The sequence below is a fragment of the Marmota flaviventris genome, chromosome 5 (assembly GCF_047511675.1).
Source record: "Marmota flaviventris isolate mMarFla1 chromosome 5, mMarFla1.hap1, whole genome shotgun sequence".
Lineage (NCBI taxonomy): Eukaryota > Metazoa > Chordata > Mammalia > Rodentia > Sciuridae > Marmota > Marmota flaviventris.
The window spans coordinates 149,822,075-149,842,093 of NC_092502.1; the positions used below are offsets into that span (position 1 = coordinate 149,822,075).

At 36.4% G+C, this 20,019-nt stretch overlaps 1 long non-coding RNA gene across 1 annotated transcript; it reads right to left on the reverse strand.

Moving 5' to 3' along the window:
• Positions 1 to 1,223: 1,223 nt before the first annotated feature.
• Positions 1,224 to 12,876, reverse strand: LOC114093504 (uncharacterized). The gene is made up of 4 exons (XR_003582904.2): positions 12,676 to 12,876; positions 11,127 to 11,220; positions 10,371 to 10,432; positions 1,224 to 6,593 (listed from the first exon to the last, which is right to left on the reverse strand). It is a non-coding gene; the product is annotated as an uncharacterized lncRNA (long non-coding RNA).
• Positions 12,877 to 20,019: the final 7,143 nt, after the last annotated feature.

A 20,019-nucleotide genomic window follows, 5' to 3' on the forward strand; every position in this document is an offset into this window, starting at 1 on the left:
GGTAACAAGGCAAAGGTACAGACTTCAGTTTGGGAAGCCAAGATGGAGGTGGAAGAAGTTCCTCCTTCTCTCCAGTTTTCCCAAATGAAAATACGGAGAAGTCTCAGTTCTTTTATTAATGTTGCCCTCCCCTCCATGACTGCGTAGGTGCATGTAAGTGAAGCAGGCATCAGAAAACACTCATAGCATAGCACGGAAGGCTCAGATTAGCACAGGTTTCCCGGGACCCTCGGGGTGTTTTGACCCTTTAGCTATAATGTTTTAGTCACTGATATTTCTCTGAGGTCCAAATGGTAAGACATGACTTTTCCTAATTACCAACCTTTTTCTGGTGTTGACCACATTAAAACATGTCTGAGAAAAATCTGACCTCTAGGGAGGAGGAATAAGGAAAAAAGACAAATATCACAAATGGCCAGGAACCTTTCTGGCCAGAGGTGTCCTTTCTAATAGTGGTAAATGGGTTTAAAAACCACGTCATGGGGCTGGGGTTGTGGCTCAGCAGCAGAGCGCTCGCCTAGCAGCACATGCAAGGCTCTGGTTTTGATCCTCAGCACCACATAAAAATAAGTAAATAAATAAAATAAAGGTATTATGTCCAACTACAACTAAAAAATGAATTTAAAAAAAAAACATGTCATCATGTCAGTGGAACAAATGAGAAACCACAACTGTGAGTCAATAGGTATTTATTTATTCCTGTTGTGCTTTAGTGGTTTTTCAAAAGAAGAATTCTACCTGAGCAGAAGCACACATCAACTGCAGCCAGCTTTTCAAGGAAGGTCAATCCAGAATCCCACAAATAAATTGCTTAAAATTGAGTACAGGGATATTTTTGTTTAAGATTTGCTTAAATGGAAATCTAAAGTTTTTGTAAATATGACATGTGAGACCAATAAATGGGTCTTTTCGGTTCAGTAAGTAGTTAATATCTTAACTAATTCAATAATGAGTGCACCAATTGAAGCAGAACAGAGTTGTGAACTAGCCTGAAGATTCATAAATCTGTCCCATTAAGAGACAAGGGTAGACATTGAATTGTTTGCCCCCGAATACTAAGACATCTTAAATAATCCAAGATCATTTAAAATGAATCTGTATCTAAGGGGGGAAAATGTGTTTTGATTGAATCATGTGTTTCTAGACCCTCCATATTCACAAATTCTTTCTATATATGTGAAAGAATTGCTGTGCTCATATATTGATAAATAATTACACAGGTCCACAAAAAAACCCAAATATTTAATAATAAATCCCAACCATTATATACAATTATAATGCACCAATAAAAAAGGAATAAAAAGAGAATCTCATATTTTACCAAAAGGAGCTCTATCCCTATTCTAATTTATTTTTAGAAACTGCAGATGGAAACAGTACCTGGTATGGACATTAGATTGGTCAGTCAGGGATCAGAAACTACAAGAAGAAGAAATAGCAACACCACTAGCTAGTGCAGGGGCAAGGGGAAATCCCCTGCCTATCACGTTCCCTTTAACCTAGTTTTCCTTCTCCAGCTGAAATATATTGGCTTCACAATGACCCCTGCTTCTGAAGCTGCCATGAGAACATGGTGAGGCATATGGGTACCTCAAAGCATCCCATAATTTTCAGAAAATGAGAAGACCAAAGCTGGTAAGCCTAGCTTACAAAGACAACTTCAAAATGAAATAGGAAACATGCTTCAACAAGCCCCAGGGCCAAAGGCCTGCAGGCTGGGCTTCCAAAAGTTCTGTTCTGATAAAGACACTAGAATGCTCACCCTCTGGTGAGACATGTGCATTCTGAAACTAGCAGGGAAACCAGTGACCAACACAACCAACCTCAGATCACTGGATAAACACCTTATTTCTCTAAGAAGATAGGGAATAGGAATGACAGAAAACCAAAGGTGATAATTTGTAAGGCAGATAGATAGATAGATAGATATGAATATATCTTTTGGTGAACACAAGTTTATAAATGGTTATGAAAAAAAACAATCTGTAGAGGGACAGCTAAGCATTCCTACATACTAACTGAGCAGTTCATAGGAAAGCTACTTCTCAGTGCCAATGATGTTGAAACACTTCTTCCAAGAAGTCTTCTCTCTAATGGGAAGACAATTGTAGCAAATCAATTCTAAAGTTCCTTCCTCAAGCAAAATTGCAAATGTGGTACAATATATCTTACATACTTTCTTATCCTCCCTCAATTCGAAGTCCTTTGAATTTCCTGAGCCTCCTATGCACATCTCCAACTCTAGGACTTCACTAGGGTGTGAATATAGTAAATATTCTCAGACTCTTGAGTATTCTCCTATCTTTTCCATGTAAAATGTATTTGTCCCATGTTCGCTTTTCCTAGATCCTTTCCTTGACCAAAGTCACAACCAACTAGCTAGGTAAACAAATTAGCCAGTGCATGTGCTACTCCTTTCATCTAGAAAAATATCTGTAATCTCGTTTAAATGTTTATTTTTATCAAAAGACATTTGCTTGGACTAGGTGACCTTTAAATTCTCTCCTAACTCTATTATTACAACATTTCATAAGTAATTTTGATCGGAAAAATTTTAATCCTTGGGCTAAACTAATTGGCAAGTTGACCTTTTGGAACCCTTGACATTAGAGCTTTTGTGTTATTATTGAATGTAAACACATCACATCAACTAGTTGGCCTTCAGTTAAAAGTTTAATGGTATAGTTGGATCGTATTAAAATCAGCCTACTATAGCAATAAATAACAATACGATTCACAAGAGCCAATTTATGGAACCAGCCTAGGTGTTTGCCAACAGATGAACGGATAAAGAAAACATAGTATATTTACAATGGAGTTGTATTCGGTCATAAAGAAGAATGGATTATTTGTAAGCAAACAGATGGAACTGGAGAGCATTCTATTAAAGAAAAATAAGGCAGACTCAGAAAGTCAAGGTCGTATGTTTTCTCTCTCATGTGGAAATTAGAGCGAGAAAAAAAAGGGAAATACAAGAGGCGGGGAATCTCAAGGAATTAGAAGGGAAACCAGTAGAATACAGAAAAGAATCCAGGGGAGGGAGGGAGGGAGGGAGGAGGAAAAGGGAAGGCACTAGGGAATGAAAATGGCCAAATCATGTTATGTGTATGTACAAATATATCACAATGAATCCATTATTTATGTATAATTATAATGGACCAATAAAATTATAATTTTAAAAAGTGTAATGGTAATTTTTAGAGACTGTTATTGCATGTCCTGTGTATTCTAGGTCCTGTGGTGAATTAAAGATGACCCAAATCCTTTGCCATTTCTCTCCTCAAGCCGTGAGTCTTCTTTCCCTCCCACACGGACTCAGGCCATCCCCGTGAGTTTCTCTAAGCAATAGAAGGTGGTACAAGTGCCACTTTGCCACCATGGGCTTCAGTCTTCAGAGGCATGGAAGGGTTCCTTTCCACCCTCTCTGAATCCCAAGGCCAATATTGTAGAATAAATATGCCCCGTTGTTCTTCTCCAGAGACCTATGTTCAGGGAGAGAGGGAAAGATGTCTGGCCAACTCCCAGATGTTCCATGTATCTCAGCAGAGCTTCCCAACATAAAACTGCTTTGGATTTTCAGCCCTAGCAAACCTCTAAATAACATCTGCCACAAGAATAACCCCAGATGAGACCAGCAGAAGAACCACCCTCCGAGCTCAGCCCACAGAGGGTTGTTATTATTTTAGCAACTAAGTTTTGAAGTGATCAGTTTCACTGTACTGGATAACTGAAGAACACCTCTAAGAAAAGCTGGTTGAATCCTTTCTTTGAACAAAGAAGGAGTGAAAAACAAGTAACACCTTTTAAATGAAGTTTCTGATTTTTTATCATAGTCATTTCACCCTTCATCAGGGAAACTTAGTTCTGTATAAATTTTTATGTTGATACATTTGTTTTATTCCTTCTGGAACAGTCATAGTATAATCTAGGAAGCCATATGGGGTCAGGTGCCATATGGGGGAGAAAGGCCCACTACGTCAGCAAAGGACTAGCAATGTCATGCTTTATCTTAATGTAACAATGATTGACTTATAAATGCACTAGGATTATATCATGACCTTTCCTGTGGCACTTCATCAATCCTCACATCCAATAACCCAGCTCTAAAACTCTGAATAATATAAAATGGTAGTGTTTATAATGTACATCATTGTCTATGTAACGTGATCTAAAAGTCAAAAGTCAGTCTTGCTCCCTAAATTTCCTCTCTACCAGCCTAACCCTGTCCTTGAAATTCCTCCCAAAGCTGTTCTTTAGGTCAACTTGTTGTAATGCCACTTTTAAATACAAATATTGCCTTTTTATAGAAGTAACCTATTAACCAGTTAGAATCAATAGTTTTGCCTGAGTAAGCAATTACAGTGCAAGGCTCAACTCCAAATGCTCTTGCCAAATAGTGGTCACAGTTTACTGGCTTCCCCACCTTAATCTCATGTTACTATTAATAAAAATGATCAAGACTGTCTCTATAATTTGTTGAACTCCATAATTAATTGAGCTCAGTAAGTAGTTAGCTCTCACCTTACATTATTTCTAATACAGATACAGCACTACAAAGTACTACTTTTCCTATTTTGTGTATTTGGAACTAGATCCAGTGAGGTAATAGAGCTGAGTAGTGACAACAACAACAAATATTTAAACTAATGATTACTACTGGTCGTCTCCTATAAGGAATACTTTGACACCAAGATAAAAAGGAAGCATTTTACTGATTTTTATGAGATCCACACAATACCACCACAAAAAAAAAAAAAAAAAGTTATTTCAAATCTCAACTGAAGTTGTTTTTTACATTTTTCAGTTGGACTTTCATGGAAAAGAATAGTAAAAATTCTGGAGGAATATGACATGGCAACAGGAAACAGGGCTAACTTGATGGAATTTAACTCAGAGGCAATTGACCACTGAGCCACGTCCCCAACCCTTTTGTTTAATTTTTATTTTGATACAGGGTCTCACTAAGTATCTTACGGCCTCACTAAATTGCTGAAGCTCACCTTGAAGGTGTGATCCTCCTGTCTCTGCCTCCCAAACTGCTGGGATTAATGGCATATGCCACTGTGCGCAGCACAAACTTGATTTTTTTTTAAAATTTACTTGTACGTCCAACTTAATAAGAAAATCTCCTACAGTACTAGGTGTCTAGCTCATCTTCATGTTTATGTTATTTGGCATTCATAGCTTAGTACTGGGAACTACAATATAATTCCCAGGACTCCATAGAAATCTTATTGTAAAAAATGGTCAGGGCTCATCAAATATTCCACAAACTTCCTTATCTTTCACAGCTTTTGTGGTGGTGTGTTGGGAGCATATAACTAATACTGGCCAAAGACTCTGAGTAGAAATGACATGTATCACTCTAGGCTACAGCAGGTGAGAGCAGTAGGCCTCTCCTATCTCATACTTACCATGTCACAATACTCTAAGAGGCCACAGCTGCTAGAAGAAATGTGAAATAACCAATTATTACATAATATCTTTGAGATATTAAGGGTTTATTTGTGTGGCAGCCTAGGGCTAATTTTTCTAATAAATCTTGGAACTCTTGTTTTTGCAGAATACTGTATAACTTCAATGCCATTTTAAACTCCAAAGGAAAAAGACACGATTTAGGTTCTTATAATGCTCAGGATGTTATTCCAAAAGGTTCTAGGTTCCCAACTCTTCTAACCACTGTGTTACAAATGCTGTAGGGTTTGGTTGCTTAAGGAATTATATATTTACATCACATCAAGGTTTTACATGACTAGAACCAAGGAAATAAGAAATGAGGATTCGACTGGTATCATGGATTTCAGCTTCAATAGTAGCAATAAAATTCATAATCTGGTTTATAACTTTCCCTACCTTACCCATGCCAAAGTGCTTGGGGGACTAAGCACTTTGGATAATTATATATAATTGAAGAAAAAAATGCTAATTAAAACCAGACACTGGAACTAGGGTGATGGTTAAGATTAATGGACATCCTAGTCAATGGTACATTCTTACACCTTATTCTAAAACACCAGAGAACATTCTTTAGTACTCACCTTCTTTTTGATAATGACAAAACTGCAGGGCTTTGAAATTATCCAGATGGGAAATATGGAATACGAACCCAATTGAGACCTGTGGGCCACCCTGTGGGTCCTCTCGCTGTTTACTTGGATCTTTTCCATTGGTATTGTGTGTCACTGCCTAGTCCTTGGAAGATAAATAGGTTATCTTTGGTTTTGATTTTTGTATTTTGCCTCTTTTGCTCTGGTGGCATCTACCTGTTGCCTTTGAGTTGCTACAAAACCAGGAACACTTCCTGGTTCTCATGGAACTCTTCCATTGACCTCTCCCAATGTGTGTTTTTAAGAAGAACAAAAGGCACAAAAAGGGATAATTTTACTTGATGGATTTTCACCCTGTAAGACCCAGTGGAATCCTACTCATCAGTCCTGATTTCAGAACATGTTGAGGAGATGAACCGTTTGGTTTATGTCAGAGACCAACTCCCTCCTTCTGGAATCTTCTTTCACTCAGAATAACTTCTTTTAAATTGCCAGTCAATTCATCCAGGTATCATACCAAGTATTCCAGTTTCTTCTTCTGAGTGTCTCAAAGCCAAAAAGAAAAAAAAATCCAGTTAAAGAATGTTATATTAAGAAAAAGAAGAAAAACAAAAACAAGAATATTGAGATCTTGCTGCACCATTTGTCAAACAGTTTTATTTGCATTACGTGAGTTTACTCACTTAATTAACTCACAAAAATTTCTGGAATATAAATATAGCTGTGACATTTGTCCAAATATGACCACATAATAAAAAAATCACCATTGTATGACATTAGCACGAAAAGCTGAGAGGATTCAGCTTTTTGAATTTCTTCATCAAGATTCACAAACCTTAACATTGGACATAGAAGCATCTCTTCATTTACACTATTCTAAAATATGTCAGAAGGAATCAACATGCATCATAGCATAAAGTCAGCTTATTTTGCATCACTTTTACTCCATATATCTAAAAATAACTTATTTTCGCCCACTGTTCTAAAGTGAATTACATTTAGGTAAATTGGAAAGGCATGTGACTGAGAACTAAAACACCTGTATGCTGAATCTGGCTTTGCCTCAGTCAGCTGGGCTACATGAGGAAGTCACCTTGTTGCCCAATGACCCACTTCCTCCTTTATAAAATAAGAAACACATTTCTGTACTACCTGTTTTGCCTGAGGGGAAAAAAAGCTGATTTAGATACATGTTATTGATTATCTATTTAAGAATAGTTCTCATTTAACATATACTTCAATCTTTCCATAATCAAATCATCAATGATGAATCAGCTACTGTATTCAGGCCCTACTAACTACTGAGGACACAATAAGTAAAATGTTATTTCTGTCTTCCACAGGAACTGGGTGGGGAAACAGCCTTGTGAAGAAGTAGCCAATATAACACTATTGTTGCTATCACAGGAATGAGGCCCCAAGGGCTACACGGGTACAGAGAGCAATTAGAATGATCAGGAAAAGCCGCAGAGAAGACGTGCTATGATTAGTGCCTTGAAAAAAATGAATATTTTATATTTTTTTGCATCTCTCTCTCTACCTACCACTCCTTAATGGATATTTGGTCTTCTTTCATGACACATTAAAAACTTGGGCTCCAGCCAACATAACCATGGCCCTCTAACTACATAGCAGCAATACATTGCCAAAATGAAAACACTTCATCTCTCTTTTAGTGTGAGAATGGATACAAAAGATTCCAGTGGATATGGAAGTGGCCTAAAGATAGAAATAAAGTCAACTCGAACCATCCACAAACCTACAGCTCCCATCTCTTTTAAAGAAACACTACTTTTAGAAATATGCAAACCCTCCGTGAATTCACAGCTTCCTCTTACTTAAATAGGCTTCAATTCTTTTTTGAGGGTGTTCTCAACTTGTAGGAATATGTGCTGACACACAGAGTGACATGGTGGCTCAAGCATTCCTATCAACACGCTCATGGCAGTGCACCCCACCAGCCCCTGCTGACGCAGCCAGAATTATACAGTTCAACCAGCCATGCTCAGCACCCAGGTGAAGGTCAAGCCAAGGGCCCTGTCTTCTCACATCAGCAGCTGTTTCAGGGGAGTCTGGGTGTGCAGAGATTCACAAGTGAGTGTGGCAATATGCTAAAGTGCATGGAATTAAACACACATGCAAAGTAGAACCTTTCAGGAAGCTCTTAGATAAAAATAAAAATTTTCCTTTCATATCAAAAAGTTAAGTCCTCAAGGTGGACAAGAGTTCATTAAAAGGGGAATACCAATATACTGCTGGCAGGGCTGTGGAAGATGGCAATCCTTGGAAAGATAATTTATTCGCATGTCTCAAAAACTTGAAAATGTTTATCCTTTTGGATACAACTTCTAAGACACAATCTTATTTATAGAAAAATCTTCATGGTATGAATATATAATAAATCCCACTATTATATATAATTATAATGCATCAATAAAAATAATAAATAAATAAAAAGAAAAACTTTATGCATGAATATGATCATTCCAGGATTATTTCTGATAATAAAAATACAGTATAATCTAAAAGTTCAATAATAAGATGATGGTTTATTAAAATTACTGCATGTCTGTTAGTATACAATGGAAGCATTAAGTAGAACTTATCAGAAGATACATAGATCACTGGAAAACAGTTAACAATATTAAAGGATTAATCCAGAACACAAAATTAAATAAACAGTTGGATTTTAGACAAACCCATGCATTTTTTTAAAATACATAGAAAAAAAGATTGGCAGGAAAGTACCAAAAAATTCCCAATGATTGCCTTTGAGTGAAATAAGTTGATTTTTACATTATTTTTAATTTTTTTAAATTTTTTTAGATGTACATGACAGTAGAGTGTATTTTGACATATTGTACATGCATAGAGTATTACTCATTCTAATCAGGCTCCTATTCTTGTGGTTGCACATGATGTGGAGTTAAACTGGCGTATACTCATATACAACAATAGGAAAGTATGTCCAATTAATTCTACTGTCTTTCCTATTCCCGCCTCTTCTCCTTCCCTTTATTCCCCCTTGTCTAATCCCATGGATTTCTATTCTTCTCTTCCCCCTCCTTATTGTGAGTTATCATCTGCAAATCAAAGAGAACATTCAGCCTTTGGTTTGGGGGGATTGATTTATTTCACTAAGCATGAAAGTTTCATCCATTTACCAGCATATGCCATAATTTCATTCTTCTTTATGGCTGAGTAATTTTCCATTGTGTATATAGGCCATATTTTCTTTATCCATTCATCTGTTGAAAGGCATCTATGTTGGTTCCATAGCTTGGCTATTGTTAATTGAGCTGTTATATACATTGATGTGGCTGTGTCATTGTAGTATGCTGATTTATATCCTTTGGGTGTAAACTGAAGAGTGGGATAACTGGGTCAAATGGTGGTTATTTTTAATCTTTAATAAGTTCTATGTTTTCTCTAATAGGGTTCAGGAAGAGAATTCTGAGGATTATATCAAAGTCAGAATGGCCCTGTTTAGGTATGGTGTTATTCACAGACCCACAGACAGCAAGAAAGATCAATGCTCAATATGAGCCAAAAAGTTGTTACCAAGGCTGGGGTTGTGGCTCAAGCGGTAGCACGCTCGCCTGGTATGCGTGCGGCCCGGGTTCGATCCTCAACACCACATACAAACAAAGATGTGTCCGCCGAAAACTAAAAAATAATATTAAAAAACATTCTCTCTCTTCTCTCCTCTCTCCTCTCCTCTCTCCCCCTACCCCCCCCTCAAAAAAAAAAAAAAAAGTTGTTACCAAACCAAAATGCTAAGGGAACTGCAGTGATATAAAACAGGAAAGTTGGATTCCCAGAATTTGAGTAATAACAAGATAAATGCAGAGAAAAATGCTATTAGAAATGCATCTGATTTTCAAAATAATCAGTGTGATAGATAAATCCAGAGTATCTCTGCTAATGAAACTTAATTTAACTAAAGAACTAATTCAATTGGTTCAACAAATCTTAATTATTAAGTACCCACTGTATGCCAAGTATTTGTTGATGTGCCTGGGTCACAAAGATAAATATGACAACATTCCCTGTCTTCAAGATGCTTACAAGAGTATGTATAATTTAGTTTTGTGGCTTTAAACTCAGTTCCCCTCCAAAAAAAAAATTGTCTCAAGATAAGAAATTTTAAAATATTTCATTTGGTCTAGTAGAAAGGCAGGAAGATTAAATTCCAAGGAACTTACTGGTGAAGAGATGCAAATTTGGACTTAGAAAATCAAGTAAAGATAACAATTCAATAATTCACGCTGATATCCCACAGCTGTTAATACTAAAGTAGGTTAGAGGAAGAAGTCAGCTTACCAGATGTGAGTCAGTTGGCCACCACCATCGCTGAGTACCCACTGCACAATGTTCAAGTCACCCTGGAAATGTACAAAAAACAGAACATCTGACCCCATCCACAGGAAGCTTTACACTAATTTGGAAACACACACACACACACACGCACACACACAAACATGAAAGAGATAGTTAAAGAAATTGCACTTGTCCAATAAATCCAAAGGGAAAAGTATACAGAGAAGAGAAGGGGGCTCCACCCAGAAGAGGCAGCAGAGAACTCGAGATTTTGACTTAGTTGATCCATGCAGGCCCTAGTCATTAATGTTGTTTTTTATTGTTGTTGTTTTTTAAAGAGAATTCTCCCAAGTGGTTCTGGTGTTCAGCCAGTGTTAAGAACCCCTGGCTAAAGGAAACATATGACTGAATAACAGGAGATGATGCACTTGAAGTGGGAAATGGATTACGTGTGACTCAGTGAAAAGACAATTTTAAATGCTATAATTAATTTGGCTTATCAGACTGAACTCCTGGGAAGGAAGGGTCATGTTTTCATTCATTTGTATATGAACATAATACTAAGTTAATATTCCTTGGAGGAATGAGTGTGACATGTAAAATGTAAAAATCCCATAGGTACTTCAACCAATAAAAAAGATGACAATAGTATTTAAAGGAGGCTGTCTCAATGTTATAACAGAAGGATGGAAAAACAGGCAGTAGCTAACATCTTCTGAGTGCTCCCTCTATGCCAAGCAGTGTGCCCCTCATACTCACCACTCGCCTATCAAGTGGACATACTATGCCAAGGGAGAGAACTGAGGTCCAAGATCACTCTGTGTCCATAAACAGCAAAGCTGGGAATTTGGATCTGCAAAAATAATGTGTGGTTCTTTTTGGTAGATGCCTAAATACATATGAACAAACACCATATCGACCAACACAATCTCAAATTTCCCAAGAGAGTTCCAGCTCTGGACTCACTATAACCGTGCAGAAATGGCATGTGACTTCAATTAAGATATTTATCTAACTACAAAGATTAGAGCTCTTAACAGTAATCAGACAGGTGGGTCCACATCTGGTGTTTCTAGAAAATAAATTCTATTGCTTTGACTCTTCTCACATAGTATTTCATTAGATATGTAATAGAAAAGAAAACTTGTCCCGTTGTACTTTGTTTCGGAATAGGAAATGTAATTGCTTTATAATTTAGGAAAAACTTTTTACTACCCATCATTTCTGTATTTACATCTAAGAGCACATTGTTTTCCTCCTTTTGGAGATGATCTGAAAATAAATATCTCCACTGTCTGCAATGCATGTACTATGTAGAATAGCAGATTACATGTCGATTGGTGAAGCGATAAGCTCAGGAGGGGTTCTCACTCTCATGTACTGAAGACCAGATTGACCTCTTTACACTGGGAACACAAGAGAATCAGACACTCTAAGTAGTTTGTTTTAAAAGTAAAACAAAGGACATTTTAACAATGTAATACCACCCTCTACTAATTAATAAAATTTTATTAATTTTATTATTTTTTAATAATTTTATTAATTAATAAAATTAATTTTTAAAAAATGTAGCCACCCTAAGAAGGAAAACGGGAACCATCCTACCAGCATTCAGTAACACTGACATGAACATGTTAGGCACATTAATTGCTTTGTGATTCTTCGGGAAGCCAGAAACTGGATCTATTGAGAAGCTCTGTGTTTGCGTAAAACCAAAACCAATTTATTTGAACAACAATTTGCAATATATTGCCAACCAGAAACACAGCTGAATTTTTCTATCCTTAAAACACTTCACTTTGTAACTTCAGCCACTAAAATTATACAACCAGCACACATTCTCCATGTTACCTTCGTTTTATATTATTAACATAATAATCTTATCTCCTTAAAACCTTAACTACTGTTAGGATTTTCTGCTCAGGTTCAGTAGCTACTCTCTCTCTCTCTCTGATACACTGATATATGTACTAATTGAGATTTGCTCATATTTTTTTAAATATCTGACTTCGAATGACCCTCTTTCTGGCCTCTTCTCCTCTTTCAGATCCATGTAGCTGCCATAAACTTTGTTGGCTTGTGGCATTCAAGCTGCAATGTCCTAGTGGGGAGCTTTGCGATTGACTTAAACTGTGCACTGGTGACACCAAACAAAGCCTTATGACAGTCTCTGGATTGTTCTGGAAGTAGGAAAATAATGTTATCCAGAAATTTCCTTGAGATGTCTTTAGGACTAACTAGCTGCCCTCTGGCGGCTCTCCTGAATTACCTGAACGGGGACTTTGGAGATTGGAAGGGTCTAACTTACCAGATACCAGATGGGGGCTTCTCCACAGGCTGCCTAGCAGGGCTGCTCTGCAAGATAAAGGCCAGGAGGGGTAGGGAGGAAACAGCCTGCAGAACACATGAGTCCTCCCTGTTGGAGATGTGGGCTGTCACTTTATGTAATAACTTGACCTTCCATGACTCCCCGTTTTCACTCCCTAGGTCTCTCATACCACACCCTCTGTGTCTTATTCTTCACCTCAAAATGAAGGACAAAAGGGAAGTGAATGATGATAAAATTGTTCAAAGATTACATAATCAAAAGCAGAACACAAACCATAGAAAAAGTTGCTACAGTAAACCACCAAACCCCAACGGAATAAAAACACTACTGAGAAAGGCAGAGTGCTGGGCCAGACTTTGGTTAAAAGGAAGGAAAATGTTTTTAGAAGCAAGAGTAGAAGGTCATCCTCCACGAGGGTTTGCCGTATGCTGCCCAGGTGTTTTCTTTTCCTGATCAGTTGTGCACATGAGATGCCCCTTTCCCTCTCTCCCCCCTTAACTTGCACACAGATTAGACTTTTCATCATCTTTCTGTCGCTGCAACACATGCTTTACAATAAATGTTTACTGAATTTAAAATCCTATTTGGAAGCTGTGCTATTAAATATGGGTCTTTTAATTATAAATACACCAAAAGAAAGATCTATTTATACGAACACACACTGATTTGAATGGCTGCTTTATAGAATTTTTATGTATAAAGTGGATTGTTACGATCCTCAGACTTTAAGCCTAATGTTTTGCTTGTAATATTCAAATAAACAGGGGTCAATCATATGAATATTAGTCCTTAAACTTGTTTTATTAGATGATATCTGTCACAGGCTTTCTTCCTTATTCTAATATCAAAACAGAAAAAAATGTAAGTCATATGGGAGATTTAGCACACACACACACACACACACACACACAATGTCTTTAATTCTATTAACACCTTTCATGTTTTGAAATTCTAGTTAGGATTTATATTTCAAGACTGAATGAAAGCAAAAGTTTCCTTTTATTCTCTAACCAAACCAGTTTGGGAGAAAACTGAACATATTTGACACAGCACCGTCAGTCAGTAATCATACTACTGAATTGTCTCTAAATTTGTCTTTCTAAAACAAAAGTTAAAAAGTTAGAAGAATTTTTCAGGTCAAAAATACCACACCTTGAGTTCTCCATTTAGGTTAAGAATAACAAGTTAAGGAAAACATTTCCACATATAAACTTCCGTCTCTACTTCCTTTGCACTTTAAAAACAATTTTATCTGATACAGCTGTGATGATAATAACCTGGAACTCTGACAATATTTAAAGTTTTAGACCCATTATCTCCATCTAAATCCACATAGCCACATGAGATCCATATTATTATTATCCCCCACATTATAGGGAGAGAAACTATGACTTAGAGAAATGACTTGCTGGAGTTTCTTCAAGTTGTTATTTTGCAAGATCCAATGCAAAGACATTGGAGCCATCTACCCTTGTATAACTTTATGAGGTGAGTATAAACAGAAAGGCAAAATAGGGATGATTCAGTGTATATCACTGCAAATTCCTCTATAACTGAGGCAATCCTGTATGATAGTCAATAATTTTTTTTTGCTTTTTTTTTAAGTGAGTAAAAAATGTCAACTACAAGATTTCAAAAAGCCATATACAAGCAGAGATATGAAAAATTGTGCTCTATATGTGTAATAAGAATTGTAATACAGGGTTGGGGATGTGGCTCAGGTGGTAGTGCACTCTCCCAGCATGCACAAGGCACTGGGTTCAATCCTCAGAACCACATGAAAATAAAAATAAAGATATTTAATAAAAAAAGAATTGTAATACATTCTGCTGTCATATATAAATTTCTTTTAAAAAGATTCCAAAAAGTCACTCCTAACCAGATTTGTTCATTAATAAATTATTATATGTACACAATTTTTAATGATTCCTATCTTTAATATCTTATCCAATCATCTTGGTTCTAAAATTATTTTTTAATAATATGCTTTGGTCATATACTAGAGTTCTTTCTCAATGATCAAAACCCAATGTCCTTGTAACACAGAATTTTAAATATTTGTAAATATTCCCAGTTCTTTTATTCACATTCTGCAGAGAAATATAACAGGAACCCAAACATGAAGAGTCTTTTGTATATATGAACAAAGATAAGATCAACAACCAGGAAACCTCCCTGTTGTTGGGTAGAGTATCTCACCTCACTCCTCAGGGCAGAGTTAGAAGTGTTGTTTATTCTATATCCATGTACACAGGGAAAACGTCAAACAACACACATGGGGGGGAAATGATGTTTCTAATTGATTCTTTTTATTTGGCATAAATATTTGTGATTTCTCCCACTTTCTGTTTTTGTTTTTCTCTGGTTCATTTTTAAGTAGATAAAAACTTTCTATGTCCTATAATATGAAGTACCAATTTACTTTTTTATTACTCAGTCTTATTAATATGTAATTTACACTAATAAAAATCACAAATTTTAAGTACACAATTCAGTGAGTTCACCAAGGGCTTTCCATTAAGTGACCACCATCACAGACATGACAGAGAACATTTCACAATCACAAGCTCCCTCTTGACCCCTTGCAGAGTCTCTTCATCCCTGGTGTTAAGCAACTACTGACCTGCTTTCTATCACTGTGACTTGCATTTTCTAAAATTTCATATAATTGAAATTATACTATATAAAAACTTTTACACCTGTCTTCTTTCACTTTTGAGAATTATCCATGATGTATGTATCCATAGTTCATTCTTTTTTATTTCTGAATAGTATTTATTATATAAATACAATTCTTTTTTTAAATTGGCTTTATTTATTTATTTATTTGTTTGTTTGTTGTAGTTGGACACAATACCTTTATTTTATTTATTTTTATGTGGTGCTAGGATTGAACCCAGGGCCTTGCACGTGCTAGGCGAGCGCTCTATCACTGAGCCATAATCCCAGCCCGTATAAATACAATTCTTTAATCCATTCACAGTTAATGGACATTTGGGTTGTTTCCAATTTAGGATGACTATGAACATTTCCATATAAATCTTTGTTTGAATATGTTTTCATTTCTCTTAGTGAGTAAATACCCCAAAGTAGATTCATTGGGGCATCTGCTAATTGTGTGTTTAACTTAAAAGAAAGTATCAAAGTATTTCCCAATGTGGCTATATAATTTTGCATTTCCAACAGCAATATGTAGTAGTTCCAGTTGTTTTGGCAACACTATTTAACAATTGATTTGTCCGTGATTTTTTTTTTAATTTTAGCTTTTCCAGTAGGTATGTAGTAAGATCATAGAGGGTTTAGTTTACATTTGTATGACTGACCATAAGTATAGATGCCATTGATATTTAACGTGCTGCCAAAAAGATGCAGCCAATTAGTGATATATTGCTTCCTATCACTTAGAAATTTCATAGCTACTTTTAAAAGCTTTTTTAGACTTATTTAGACAGACTTTCTTCATATATCCCTCACATGTACTTTTTTAAAAGGAATATACAAGCAAAAATAATTGGTGACAAAAAATTCTAAAACTTCTTCAAAATCAAAGATCAACTCTTCTAAATCAGCTTTTAGCACAGTACTGATGTGTTTTCTTTTTTTTTTTTTTTTCTTTTTTTTTTTTTTTTTTTTAATTTTTATTGTGGGTTGTTCAAAACATTACAAATTTCTTGACATATCATATTCCACACTTTGATTCAAGTGGGTTATGAACTCCCACCTTCACCCCATACACAGATTGCAGAATCACATCAGTTACACATCCATTGATTTACAAATTGCCATACTAGTGTCTGTTGTGCTCCGCTGCCTTTCCCATCCTCCACCCTCCCCCCTCCCCGCCTCTCCCCTCCCCTCCCCTCCTCTCTCTCTACCTCCTCCACTGTATAACCCTGAGGGTCTCCTTCCATTACCATGCAATTTCCCTTCTCTCTCCCTTTCCCTCCCACCTCTCATCCCTGTTAAATGTTAATCTTCTTCTCCTGTTCTTCGTCCCTACACTGTTCTTAGTTACTCTCCTTATATCAAAGAAGACATTTGGCATTTGTTTTTTAGGGATTGGCTAGCTTCACTTAGAATAATCTGCTCTAATGCCATCCATTTCCCTGTAAATTCTATGATTTTGTCATTTTTTAATGCAGAGTAATACTCCATTGTGTATAAATGCCACATTTTTTTTATCCATTCGTCTATTGAAGGGCATCTAGGTTGGTTCCACAGTCTTGCTATTGTGAACTGTGCTGCTATGAACATCGATGTAGCAGTGTCCCTGTAGCATGCTCTTTTTAGGTCTTTAGGGAATAGACCAAGAAGGGGAATAGCTGGGTCAAATGGTGGCTCCATTCCCAGCTTTCCAAGAAATCTCCATACTGCTTTCCAAATTGGCTGCACCAATCTGCAGTCCCACCAGCAATGTACAAGTGTACCCTTTTCCCCACATCCTCGCCAGCACTTGTTGTTGTTTGACTTCCTAATGGCTGCCAATCTTACTGGAGTGAGATGGTATCTTAGGGTGGTTTTGATTTGCATTTCTCTGACAGCTAGAGATGTTGAGCATTTTTTCATGTACTTGTTGATTGACTGTATGTCCTCCTCTGAGAAGTGTCTGTTCAGGTCCTTGGCCCATTTGTTGATTGGGTTGTTTGTTTTCTTATTGTCTAATTTTTTGAGTTCTTTGTATACTCTGGATATTAGGGCTCTATCTGAAGTGTGAGGAGTAAAGATTTGTTCCCAGGGTGTAGGCTCCCTATTTACCTCTCTTATTGTTTCTTTTGCTGAGAAAAAACTTTTTAGTTTGAGTAAGTCCCATTTGTTGATTCTAGTTATTAACTTTTGTGCTATGGGTGTCCTATTGAGGAATTTGGAGCCCGACCCCACAGTATGTAGATCGTAGCCAACTTTTTCTTCTATCAGACGGCGTGTCTCTGATTTGATATCAAGCTCCTTGATCCATTTTGAATTAACTTTTGTGCATGGCGAGAGAAAGGGATTCAGTTTCATTTTGTTGCATATGGATTTCCAGTTTTCCCAGCACCATTTGTTGAAGATGCTATCCTTCCTCCATTGCATGCTTTTAGCCCCTTTATCAAATATAAGATAGTTGTAGTTTTGTGGATTGGTTTCTGTGTCCTCTATTCTGTACCATTGGTCCACCCGCCTGTTTTGGTACCAGTACCATGCTGTTTTTGTTACTATTGCTCTGTAGTATAGTTTGAAGTCTGGTATCGCTATACCGCCTGATTCACACTTCCTGCTTAGCATTGTTTTTGCTATTCTGGGTCTTTTATTTTTCCATATGAATTTCATGATTGCTTTCTCTATTTCTACAAGAAATGCCGTTGGGATTTTGATTGGCATTGCATTAAACCTATAGAGAACTTTTGGTAATATCGCCATTTTGATGATGTTAGTTCTGCCTATCCATGAACAGGGTATATTTTTCCATCTTCTAAGATCTTCTTCTATTTCTCTCTTTAGGGTTCTGTAGTTTTCATTGTATAAGTCTTTCACCTCTTTTGTTAGGTTGATTCCCAAGTATTTTATTTTTTTTGAAGATATTTTGAATGGAGTGGTTGTCCTCATTTCCATTTCAGAGGATTTGTCGCTGATATACAGGAATGCCTTTGATTTATGCGTGTTGATTTTATATCCTGCCACTTTGCTGAATTCATTTATTAGCTCTAATAGTTTCTTTGTAGAGCCTTTTGGGTCTGCTAGGTATAGAATCATATCATCTGCAAATAGTGATAATTTAAGTTCTTCTTTTCCTATTTTGATGCCTTTAATTTCTTTCGTCTGTCTAATTGCTCTGGCCAGTGTTTCGAGAACTATGTTGAACAGAAGTGGAGAGAGAGGGCATCCCTGTCTAGTTCCAGATTTTAGAGGGAATGCCTTCAGTTTTTCTCCATTCAGAATGATGCTAGCCTGAGGCTTAGCATAGATTGCTTTTACAATATTGAGGTATGTTCCTGTTATCCCTAGTTTTTCTAGAGTTTTGAACATAAAGGGATGCTGTACTTTGTCAAATGCTTTTTCCGCATCTATCGAGATGATCATATGGTTCTTATTTTTAAGTCTATTGATATGGTGAATAACATTTATTGATTTCCGTATATTGAACCAGCCTTGCATCCCTGGGATGAATCCTACTTGATCATGGTGTACAATTTTTTTGATATGTTTTTGTATCCGATTCGCCAGAATTTTATTGAGGATTTTTGCATCTAGGTTCATTAGAGATATTGGTCTGTAGTTTTCTTTCTTTGAAGTGTCTTTGTCTGGTTTAGGTATCAGGGTGATGTTGGCCTCATAGAATGAATTTGGAAGTTCTCCCTCCTTTTCTATTTCCTGAAGTAGCTTGAAAAGTATTGGTATTAGTTCTTCTTTAAAGGTTTTGTAAAATTCTGCTGTATACCCATCTGGACCTGGGCTTTTCTTAGTTGGAAGTCTTTTTATGGTTTCTTCTATTTCCTCAATTGATATTGGTCTGTTTAGGTTTTCTATATCCTCCTGACTCAATCTGGGCAGATCATATGACTTAAGAAATTTATCTATGCCTTCACTATCTTCTAATTTGTTGGAGTATAAGGATTCAAAATAGTTTTTGATTATCTTCTGTATTTCTGAAGTGTCTGTTGTGATATTGCCTTTTTCATCCCGTATGCTAGTAATTTGAGTTCTCTCTCTTCTTCTCTTCGCTAGCATCGCTAAGGGTCTGTCGATTTTGTTTATTTTTTCAAAGAACCAACTTTTAGTTTTGTCAATTTTTTCAATTGTTTCTTTTGTTTCGATTTCATTAATTTCAGCTCTGATTTTAATTATTTCTTGCCTTCTACTTCTTTTGCTGTTGTTTTGCTCTTCTTTTTCAAGGATTTTGAGATGAAGTATGAGATCATTTATTTGTTGGTTTTTTCTTTTTTTAAGGAATGAACTCCAAGCAATGAATTTTCCTCTTAGAACTGCTTTCAATGTGTCCCATAGATTCCGATATGTTGTGTCTGTGTTTTCATTTATCTCTAAGAATTTTTTAATTTCCTTCTTGATATCTTCTATAACCCATTGATCATTCAGTAACCTATTGTTCATTCTCCAAGTGATGTATGCTTTTTCCTTCCTTCTTTTATCGTTGATTTTCGGCTTCATTCCATTATGATCAGATAAGATGCATGGTATTATCTCTACTCCTTTATATTGTCTAAGAGTTGCCCTGTGACATAATATATGATCTATTTTTGAGAAGGATCCATGTGCTGCTGAGAAAAAAGTGTAACTGCTTGATGTTGGGTGGTATATTCTATATATGTCAATTAGGTCTAGGTTATT